At 34.9% G+C, this 12457-nt stretch overlaps 1 protein-coding gene across 5 annotated transcripts in view; it reads left to right on the plus strand.

The window, feature by feature from the left end:
• The window catches only part of PCDH11X (protocadherin 11 X-linked), a 985621-nt gene that overhangs the window by 71889 nt on the left and 901275 nt on the right, over window positions 1-12457 (plus strand). The window lies entirely within an intron of this gene.

A 12457-nucleotide genomic window follows, 5' to 3' on the forward strand; every position in this document is an offset into this window, starting at 1 on the left:
TCTCATTCATATGCCATTTTAAAATATAAGATTTTCTATCTTGTCTTTTTCCACACTGAAAACTTTTCCTATTTTCCTATTTCTTTTCTTGTAAGTCAGTCAAAATTGTATTTTGCAGTAGATTCTGTAGGAGAGATATGGAAAATTTGAATTTTTAATTTTTAGCCATTCTAAATTAAACGTTTTAAAAGTCAGTTTTCAAATAAGAGATTTGCTAGAACTAGCCTTTCATGGATATTGGTATGTTTTCCTGGTTTATGAGGGAGGCATTATATTCACTGATGACAAGAGTTTGCTTAGAAGCATGCATTTAAAGTAGATAAGTTAGGGACAAGAAGAACTTTGCTGTCAATAAGGAAAATAATGAAGTAAATAGTTAACAGAAGAACAAAGTGATGTTCTAATCAATGTAGGAATGCATAAATAAAAAAAAACTGTTTAATGGATTATAAATAAATTAAGAAGTGTGGAACTTTATAGATTACTTTTAGTTGAACATAGTGCTTTATTGAAGTCACAGAATGATTGTATGGGTGAATATGAGAGTACATATAGCTATCAAAAAGCTGGAAAATATAATCATGCTTAGTTACAAACTAATGGTTATTAAATTAACTTCAATATTCAGCTCCCTTCAATAAATAAATATGAAATGAAGCCTACTTAGGTTGGTTGAATTCACAAAAAATTATAAATTCTTATTTTGATTATTATATTCTTGACTTCATTTAGTGGTGTCTCGCTGCTTTTTCTCTGAGAACTTAAATATTTAATAGATTTTATGAATTGCAGGAGACATTCAAATCTTCTAATTTTTCTGTAAGGAAAATGATTCTAAAGGATTACCTACAGATAGCCATACCATTTTCTTTTACTTTCTTTTTTTTTAAGCCATACCATTTTCTTCAACACCATATCACCCCTTCAAATACCTCATTATCATAGATTCCAAAACCAGTCTAGAACTCTCTAAGTCAAAGAAGTCATGATGGCCATCCTGTCTTTTGTAAGCCTTTGAAAGCCACTGTAATGGTGTGGGAATGCACCTTTAACTGGAAGTAATCATAGGACTGGAAAAGTGAAAATTTACTCATTGGGGATGGTGTGTGTGTGTGTGTGTGTGTATACATACATATATATATATATATATATATATATATATATATATATATATATATATATATATGGCACTTAGTTGAAATGTTGGCTGGCTTCTGAAGTAGTTTATCCATCTGTAGCTTTTAGGATTCTAGACATTCTCTGAAGTCTGTTTTCTCCAGAAAACCTGTCTTTTAGGCATATTTAGCTGCCTGGAGTTTTACTTTTGTCTTTCAAATGATGCTTTAGATCAAATACCTAAGTGGTAAAATGAATGGATTTTTATAAACGTAGAAGTCTTACATAGAAAACCAGTTTACATGCAGAATTGTTAGATTAATAAAACTGAGATTTTAATCTCTTTAACTCAGAAATCTGATTTGTTGGTTATTCATTGTAATAGACATGACTTACTGAGCTATATTTGTCTACACAAATATAGTCATACCATGCCAAATTTAAGCAGTTTAACGTAATTTAAAATTTTTCCCCACTAGTTTTATTTGATATTTTGTACATAGTAATCTCATTAACTATGTCTGGCCTTCTATAATCTAAACTGTTAAAGGTTTGAGGCAAAAAAATTGACTCCTATCTGAGGTAATTGTCTGTTGAATACATAACCTACAAATTAGTGGCTGACCTTATTTGGGTATTGATTAAAGTAAAAAACAACATTTTACCAAATAGCCCCCTGATATTATCAGACAACTGTGGGATTTAGTAAGCAATTATTTTTGTATTTTTCCTCATTTTAAAGCATGGTGTATTAGTCAGATTCAGCTGTAAGTAAACATAAACTATTGTCTTACATAACCACAGGAGTTATTTCAAAGTATCTTCATACTTTGCTACAGTTTACTGACAATTGTTTCATCTGCTACAACTGTTAAGCTTTCTTAAACTTCAGTTAGTGATAGTTGATTCACACATATTTGCAATACACTGCCACAATGAGTTATTGACAATTCTTTTCACTGACAATAGCTTTTGTATTTTGTGTTAGTGTGATATTGAAAGATTTTTCATTGTTCTTTTTCCCACAAATAATGGACTGCATAACTCTGTTCTTTCCCACGTGTTTAGTAATCTCTATTTCACAAATAACTGAATTTGCTGTCCTAGTTGCAGTTATCAGTAGTTGCTTTAAAAGATAATTGCTTATTTTGATTATTGCTTAGGCAGTAGACATGCTGAAGTGAAGTGAAGTGAAGTGAAAGTCACTTAGTCGTGTCCAACTCTTTGCAACTCCATGGACTATACAGTTTATGGAATTCTCCAGGCCAGACTACTGGAGTGGGTTCAGCTCAGTTCAGTCACTCAGTCATGTCCAAATCTTTGCGACCCCATGAACTACAGCACGCCAGGCCTCCCTGTCCATCACCAACCCTGAAGTCCACCCAAACCCATGTCCATTGAGTCGGTGATGTCATCCAACCATCTCATTCTCCATTGTCCCCTTCTCCTCCTACCTTCAATCTTTCCCAGCATCAGGGTCTTTTCAAATAAGTCAGCTTTTCACATCAGGTGGCCAATGTATTGGAGTTTCAGCTTCAACATCAGTCCCTCCAATGAACACCCAGGACTGATCTCCTTTAGGATGGACTGGTTGAATCTCCTTGCAATCCAAGGGACTCTCAAGAGTCTTCTCCAACACCACAGTTCAAAAGCATCAATTCTTCGGCGCTCAGCTTTCTTTATAGTTCAACTCTCACATCCATACATGAACACTGGAAAAACCATAGCCTTGACTAGACAGACCTTTGTTGGCAAAGTAATGTCTCTGCTTTTTAATATGCTGTCTAGGTTGGTCATAACTTTCCTTCCAAGGTATAAGCATCTTTTAATTTCATGGCTGCAATCACCATCTGAAGTGATTTTGGAGCCCAGAAAAATAAGGTCAGCCACTGTTTCCACTGTCTCCCCATCTATTTCCATGAAGTGATGGGACCAGATGCCATGATCTTAGTTTTCTTAATGTTGAGTTTTAAGCCAACTTTTTCACTCTCCTCTTTCACTTTCATCAAGAAGCTCTTTAGTTCTTCACTTTCTGCCATAAAAGTGGTGTCATCTGCATATCTGAGGTTATTCATATTTCTCCCAGCAATCTTGATTCCAGTTTGTGCTTCCTCCAGCCCAGCAGGTAGCTTTTCCCTTCTCCAGGGGATCTTCCCAACCCAGCAATCCAACCTAGGTCTCCTGCATTGCAGGTGGATTCTTACCAGCTGAGCCACAAGCATCTCATTTATACAGAGTGAATCAATTTCTGAGCTGGCATTGTTCATCTCATGTAGTATTCACTAAAGATAAATAGGCAAGAGAATAACATGGAAAACAGATGTAATTTCATTAAAAATTATTTTATTTTGGACATATGATTTTCTTAATCATTATTTAAGTATATAGGGCTATCTATCTTTTACTTCCAAACTTTGACTCACAAAAATTAGAAAGGATTAGCCTCTGGGCTTCCCTGGTGGCTCAGACAGTAAAGAATCTGCCTACAACGTGGGAGACCTGGGTTCGATCCTTGCGTTGGGAAGATCCCTGGAGAAGGGAACAGCTACCCACTCCAGTATTCTGCCCTGGAGAATTCCATGGACAGAGGAGCCTGGCAGGCTACATTCCATGGGGTCGCAAAAAGTCAGACATGACTGAGCGACTTTCACTTTCAGCCCCTGGCCAAGGTTCTAAACATTTAAGGTTTTAGGATGCTAAATCTTACTCCATTTCTCCTTTTTTACACAGTTTTCCCTGAGTATCTTTTTATTTAGAGGTCTTTTGAATATAGCCTAAACAATTGATGAGTTAGAGAATCTCCTGCAAATCTTCTTGAACTAAAAGTTAGGTTGTCGATAAGAGCGTAGAGTGGTTTTCATAAGAGAATAATAGTGATTTTGTCTGCATGGACATAGTCTTCATAAATATTTTTAAAAGAACAGTTTATATTTTCCTTAATTATGCTGATTTGAGAATAAATGATACTATGTATGCAGTATCAAATTGTATTCTGTTGTTTCTCCACGCACCAACATTAAAAAAACATCATGTCACCAATAATTAATTATTTTTATGTCATATGCTTTGGTTTTCTTAATTTGCATGGATTTCCCTCAGGGTTTTGAAAATTCTTAAAATATGTATATTTTAAAAATAGATAAATATGGGCACTTAAGACACCCTCAAAAGATATATATGCATATATATATTATACAAATCAGTTATAATCTTATTCTAGTTGAGATAATCATTTTTCTCAAGATAAATTTAAATTTCACACCCTAAATGTTCTATATGCACTGACTCATTGAACCAGATATGATGCAGAATTCTATTTTAAAAGTCAATTGTGCATATCAATGTTACTGTTCTTTTATATAACTTTTTTCATGAAAAGCAGAGTGATTCAATGAATTAATAAACACATTTCAAGTGTGTTTATTTTGAAACTTGCTTTCAATTCTTAGAGATAGCTTGAATATTATAGCATAGCCCTCAATAAAAATAATTGTTTAGATTCAGGTACCTAGTTCATAGTGTTAATAGCAATTTTAAATAATTCTTTTGATAATAAAAATCAACTGAAATACAAGATGTGGTATAGAGTTCAGTTACTTTAATAATTCAGTGGTTCAATAGTATACATTCAGTTTTAGAGCAATGATGTTTTAAAATGCAAGTTGCTTATTATTTAATTTCTTAACTTTATATTAATTAGGTGTTCCCCTTCTATCTCTGGGCAGTTTACCAGATCATAAAATGATTTTGATCAGAGAAGAATGTCTTTTTTCAGAAGTTAAAACCACTATTTAATAAATGTTTACCAGTCACTGATAGGATTTTACTATACTTAAAAATATATATCCCAGTGTTTTCAAATTCCTGTGATTACATTAAATTAGAGTTAGATAATAAAACGTATTTTGAGTATTGCTTTAATATTCTAGCTTCTTGTACTTGCTAGTATGTGCATGAATGTAATTGATCATAATTCTCTATAAGCTATTCACTCTAAACTCTAGTCAATACTTTGTTATTCTGTAGTTAACAATCAATTTCAGGTGAATTATGTCTTTTCCCATTACATTTTATCTTCAAAATATTTTAAAAATATTTCCTAGAAATTTTCCACTTCAACAAATGTATATCAAGACTCCCAGGCTATATAGCTGAGACTAACAATGTTGTAATAGCAATATTGTAAAGCAGAATATCTCAATTAAAAAAAGACTCCCATATATATGTGTTAGTATGCTGTAATGTTCTTTATCTTTCTGGCTTACTTCACTCTGTATAATGGGCTCCAGCTTCATCCATCTCATTAGAACTGGTTCAAATGAATTCTTTTTAATGGCTGAGTAATATTCCATGGTGTATATGTACCACAGCTTATATGGAATTTAGAAAGGTGATAACGATAACCCTATATGCAAAACAGAAAAAGAGACACAGAAATACAGAACAGATTTTGAACTCTGTGGGAGAATGTGAGGGTGGGATATTTCAAAAGAACAGCATGTATACTATCTATGGTGAAACAGATCACCAGCCCAGGTGGGATGCATGAGACAAGTGCTCCGGCCTGGTGCACTGGGAAGAGCCAGAGGAATCGGGTGGAGAGGGAGGTGGGAGGGGGGATCGGGATTGGGAATACATGTAAATCCATGGCTGATTCATATCAATGTATAACAAAACCCACTGGGAAAAAAAAAATAATAATAATAAAAAAAAAAATTAAAAAAAAAAAAAAGACTCCCAGAAAACATTTTTAAATTCCAGAATTTTTCAAGGGATTGGATTAACTCGCAATTCCATTAGACGATTTTTTCCCTGTTATTAATAAACTACCCTCTTTAGTTCAGTTTGTTGTTGTAACACTCTTATCTTTGGTTTCTTATTAGATAGAGAAAAGTATTTTATAGGGAGCAACATCTTCCCTCTTCTCAGAGGGTAGATCAAAGCCAATTGCTGTGCTTATTTAGAATTGGGAGGATTTTTAAAGGGAATTTCAGATTGGACTTTGTAGGTATCATAAACATCATAATACTGGACATCTTTGATAAAAAAAGATTCTTTAGCAATTTATTGTGGTATAGCTACATAACCTTGGAAGATTTTTTGGTATGTTTCCTTGAGCCATTTTTTTTTTCTATCGCTCTACTGAGGTTGTGAAAACATACAGAGGCTGTGGATACCTACAATTTTAAGTTCTGCTTTGATTTCCAGAGGGGAAATATAATATTATACTGGCTTTAACATGTAAGATTTTTACATTAATTCTTAGTTAAGATAAGAAAATAATTTTCTTATTTTTACCACATTGCCCAATTATCATCCTTTAATTCAAGTAAATTATTTTTTTTAAATTTTTTTATTAGTTGGAGGCTAATTACTTCACATTTCAGTGGGTTTTGTCATACATTGATATGAATCAGCCATAGATTTACACTTATTCCCCATCCCGATCCCCCCTCCCACCTCCCTCTCCACCCGATTCCTCTGGGTCTTCCCAGTGCACCAGGCCCGAGCACTTGTCTCATGCATCCCACCTGGGCTGGTGATCTGTTTCACCATAGATGATATACATGCTGTTCTTTCGAAACATCCCACCCTCACCTTCTCCCACAGAGTTCAAAAGTCTGTTCTGTACTTCTGTGTCTCTTTTTCTGTTTTGCATATAGGGTTGTCGTTACCATCTTTCTAAATTCCATATATATGTGTTAGTATGCTGTAATGTTCTTTATCTTTCTGGCTTAGTTCACTCTGTATAAGGGGCTCCAGTTTCATCCATCTCATTAAGACTGGTTCAAATGAATTCTTTTTAATGGCTGAGTAATATTCCATGGTGTATATGTACCACAGCTTCCTTATCCATTCATCTGCTGATGGGCATCTAGGTTGCTTCCATGTCCTGGCTATTATAAACAGTGCTGCGATGAACATTGGGGTGCACGTGTCTCTTTCAGATCTGGTTTCCTCAGTGTGTATGCCCAGAAGTGGGATTGCTGGGTCATATGGCAGTTCTATTTCCAGTTTTTTAAGAAATCTCCACACTGTTTTCCATAGCGGCTGTACTAGTTTGCATTCCCACCAACAGTGTAAGAGGGTTCCCTTTTCTCCACACCCTCTCCAGCATTTATTGCTTGTAGACTTTTGGATAGCAGCCATCCTGACTGGCATGTAATGGTACCTCATTGTGGTTTTGATTTGCATTTCTCTGATAATGAGTGATGTTGAGCATCTTTTCATGTGTTTGTTAGCCATCTGTATGTCTTCTTTGGAGAAATGTCTGTTTAGTTCTTTGGCCCATTTTTTGATTGGGTCATTTATTTTTCTGGAATTGAGCTTCAGGAGTTGCTTGTATATTTTTGAGATTAATCCTTTGTCTGTTTCTTCATTTGCTATTATTTTCTCCCATCTGAGGGCTGTCTTTTCACCTTACTTATAGTTTCCTTTGTAGTGCAAAAGCTTTTAAGTTTCATTAGGTCCCATTTGTTTAGTTTTGCTTTTATTTCCAATATTCTGGGAGGTGGGTCATAGAGGATCTTGCTGTGATTTATGTCGGAGAGTGTTTTGCCTATGTTCTCCTCTAGGAGTTTTATAGTTTCTGGTCTTACATTTAGATCTTTAATCCATTTGGAGTTTATTTTTGTGTATGGTGTTAGAAAGTGTTCTAGTTTCATTCTTTTACAAGTGGTTGGCCAGTTTTCCCAGCACCACTTGTTAAAGAGGTTGTCTTTTTTCCATTGTATATCCTTGCCTCCTTTGTCAAAGATAAGGTGTCCATAGGTTCGTGGATTTATCTCTGGGCATTCTATTCTGTTCCATTGATCTATATTTCTGTCTTTGTGCCAGTACCATACTGTCTTGATGACTGTGGCTTTGTAGTAGAGTCTGAAGTCAGGCAGGTTGATTCCTCCAGTTCCATTCTTCTTTCTCAAGATTACTTTGGCTATTCGAGGTTTTTTGTATTTCCATACAAATTGTGAAATTATTTGTTCTAGTTCTGTGAAAAATACCGTTGGTAGCTTGATAGGGATTGCATTGAATCTATAGATTGCTTTGGGTAGAACAGCCATTTTGACAATATTGATTTCTTCCAATCCATGAACACGGTATGTTTCTCCATCTGTTTGTGTCCTCTTTGATTTCTTTCATCAGTGTTTTATAGTTTTCTATGTATAGGTCTTTTGTTTCTTTATGTAGATATACTCCTAAGTATTTTATTCTTTTTGTTGCAATGGTGAATGGTATTGTTCCCTTAATTTCTCTTTCTGTTTTTTCATTGTTAGTATATAGGAATGCAAGGGATTTCTGTGTGTTAATTTTATATCCTGCAACTTTACTATATTCATTGATTAGCTCTAGTAATTTTCTGGTGAGTCTTTAGGGTTTTCTATGTAGAGGATCATGTCATCTGCAAACAGTGAGAGTTTCACTTCTTCTTTTCCTATCTGGATTCCTTTTACTTCTTTTTCTGCTCTGATTGCTGTGGCCAAAACTTCCAACACTATGTTGAATAGTAGTGGTGAGAGTGAGCACCCTTGTCTTGTTCCTGATTTCAGGGGAAATGCTTTCAATTTTTCACCATTGAGGGTGATGCTTGCTGTGGGTTTGTCATATATAGCTTTTATTATGTTGAGGTATGTTCCTTCTATTCCTGCTTTTTGGAGAGTTTTAATCATAAATGAGTGTTGAATTTTGTCAAAGGCTTTCTCTGCATCTATTGAGATAATCATATGGTTTTTATCTTTCATCAAGTAAATTATTAATGGTACAGAATGTATTCATGGACATTATATTTTAGAACTTGATTTTTGAGAACATTTTATTCTAAAAATCTTAACGAGAAGTGACTTTCTAAATGCACAGCATTTTCCTATTACAGTTAAAAATTATATCTTTTTATCCCCCTTATTCTACCCTTTTAAACTAAAACTTGTAGCTTCATCAGGACTGACAATATCTTTGCTTATTTATGACCTTAATTGTCATACTGTATTTAATGCAGATATCAAAAAACGAGGTTGTTGTTCATTGTTCAGTTGCTGAGCCATGACCCCATGGACTGCAACATGCCAGGCTTCCCTGTCCTTCAACACCTCCCAGAGTTTGCTCAAACTCATGTCCATTGAGTCAGTGATACCATCCAACCATCTCATCCTCTGTTGTCCCCTTCTCTTCCTGACTTCAATCTTTCCCAGTATCAGGGTCTTTTCTAATGAGTCAGGTCTTCACAACAGGTGGTCAAAATATTGTAGCTTCAGCATCATCCTTTTAATGAATAAAAAAGGAGGTAAAGTCCCTCAAATATTCCAATTCCAAAGAGTGAAACTAAGAATTCCTTTCTACTAACTTTGTACTTTGAAGCCTTTATTTGATAACTCTTAACTGTCAGGAATTGTTGTTATCTTTTGACATTTATGACAGCTCTTTTAGTGGGATAAGGGAAAGGCATTGTTGCAATAAGTAAGGAATCTGACTAGAGCAGCTTTCTGGTAGATTGAAAGTAAGTGATAACTCTGCCTTTATACTCTTGTTTTTTTCCTGTATGGTCCACTGGGTTATCCATTAGTACTCAATATGATGTAAATCAACTAAGATATGTAGTGAGCTGTGGAAAATTTCTTATATTTTGTCATAAACATGTTTACTGACTGTACATCAATAAATCACTAAGCAATGCATAAAACTAAGTATTATAGTATTATGAAAATATATATAAAACCCTAGATATTTAAACCACTGTATTTCTTCATATGATATTGTCACAGATAAAATATGTTCACAAATTTTATTTTTAAAATAATAAGATGACACTAGGTTTAAAGTAACATAAACATAAAATGAAAAGTTGGACATGTATTAATATCAAATGAATAGAATAATATCTTTTATGTTTACATCATGTTTGCTATATGTTCAGTTTTTCTTTGTCATCTATAGCATTAGCCCTTATTGAATAAGAATGTGTCTTGGAACTTGAATTGAAACTTGATTTTAAAAATTTAGTTTTAGTAATGCCTAAAATTAGATGGGTTTCCCAGGTGGTGCAATTGGTAAAGAGTCCACTTGCCAATGTTAGAGAAACCAGAGACCCGGCTTCAATCCCTGGATTGGGAAGATCCCTTGGAAGAGGAAATGGCAACCCACTCCAGTATTCTTGCCTGGGAAATCCCATGGTCAGAGCAGTCTGGTAGGGTACAGTCCATGGGGTCGCAGAGTTGGACACATCTGAGTGACTGAATATGAACACACACACACACACACACACACACACACACAATTAGGTATTACTTATTGGTAATTGCAGAGTTCTTAAAAGTACAATTAACCACAAGATAAGATAGTCTATACGAAAATATGTTTATAGTCAGCTTACTGCCATAGAAAAGTGATGTTTGTATAAATGAGTTTAACACACAAATGTGACTAATTCCTTTCCATTTATATTTCTGAGGCTCTTCTGATTATTTGTTTGCTGTCTCCTACAAGAATTGAATATAATTGTTATATTGATTTCATAGTAAAACTTTGGATACAATTTAGTCTTTTTCTTTTAGGATTGTAATTCTCAGTGTATTGGCCCAGGGTTTCTTGATCTTGGCAGTATTGACATCTGGAGCTGGATAATCCTTTTTTAAAAAAAATTAATTTATTTATTTTAATTGGAGTCTAATTACCTTACAATATTGTAGTGGTTTTTGCCATACGTTGACATGAATCAGCCATGGGTGTACATCTGTTCCCCATCCTGAAACCCCCTCCTACCTCCCTCCCCATCCCATCCCTCAGGGTCATTCCAGTGCAATATTCCTGAGCACCCTGTCTCATGCATCAGACCTGGACTGGTGATCTGTTCCACATATGATAATATACATGTTTTAATGCTATGATCTTAAATCATCCCACTCTCACCTTCTCCCACAGAGTGCAAAAGACTGTTCTATACATCTGTGTCCTTTTGCTGTCTCACATATAGGGTCATCATTACCATCTTTCTAAATTCCATATATATGCATTAGTATACTGTATTGGTGTTTTTCTTTCTGACTTACTTCACTCTGTATAATAGGCTCCAGTTTCATCCACCTCATTAGAACTGATTCAAATGTATTTTTTTAATGGCTGAGTAATATTCCATTGTGTATATGTACCACAGCTTTCTTATTCATTCATCAGCCAATGGACAACTCAGTTGCTTCCATGTCCTGGCTATTGTAAAAAGTGCTGCAATGAATATTGGGGTACACACGTCTCTTTCAATTCTGGTTTCCTCGGTGTGTATGCCCAGAACTGGGATTGCTGGGTCATATGGAAGTTCTATTTCTAGTTTTTTAAGGAATCTCCACACTGTTCTCCATAGTGGCCTTATTAGTTTGCATTCGCACCAACAGTGTAAGAGGGTTCCCTTTTCTCCACACCTTCTCTGGCATTTATTATCTGTAGACTTCTGGATTGGAGCCATTCTGACTGGCATGAGATGGTAACTCATTGTGGTTTTGACTTGCATTTCTCTGATAATGAGTGATGTTGAGCATCTTTTCATGTGTTTGTTAGCCATCTGTATGTCTTCTTTGGAGAAATGTCTGTTTAATTCTATGGCCCATTTTTTAATTGGATGGTTTATTTGTCTGGAATTGAGCTGCAGGAGCTGCTTGTATATTTTGAGATTAATTCTTTGTCATTTGCTTCATTTGCTATTATTTTCTCCCATTCTGAAGGTCATCTTTTCACTTTGCTTATAGTTTCCTTCGTTGTGCAAAAGCTTTTCAGTTTAATTAGGTTCCATTTGTTTATTTTTGCTTTTATTTCCATTACTCTGGGAGGTGAGTCATAGAGGATCCTGCTGTGATTTATGTCAGAGAGTGTTTTGCCTATGTTTTCCTCTAGGAGTTTTATAGTTTCTGGTCTTACATTTACATCTTTAATCCATTTTGAGTTTATTTTTGTGTATGGTGTTACAGCGTGTCCTAGTTTCATTCTTTTACAAGTGGTTGACCAGTTTTCCCAGCACCACTTGTTAAAGAGATTGTCTTTTCTCCATTGTATATTCTTTACTCCTTTGTCAAAGACAAGATGTCCATAGGTGTGTGGATTTATCTCTGGGCTATCAATTTTGTTCCATTGATCTATATTTCTGTCTTTGTGCTAGTACCATACTGTCTTGATGACTGTAGCTTTGTAATATAGCCTGAAGTCAAGCAGGTTGATTCCTCCAGTTCCACTCTTTTTTCTCAAGATTTGTTTGGTTATTCAAGGTTTTTTTGTATTTCCATACAAATTGTGAAGTCATTTGTTCTAGTTCTCTGAAAAATACCGTTGGTAGATTGATAGGGAGTGCACTGAATCTATAGAT

The sequence above is a fragment of the Cervus canadensis genome, chromosome X (assembly GCF_019320065.1).
Source record: "Cervus canadensis isolate Bull #8, Minnesota chromosome X, ASM1932006v1, whole genome shotgun sequence".
In the NCBI taxonomy this organism is placed as follows: Eukaryota; Metazoa; Chordata; class Mammalia; order Artiodactyla; family Cervidae; genus Cervus; species Cervus canadensis.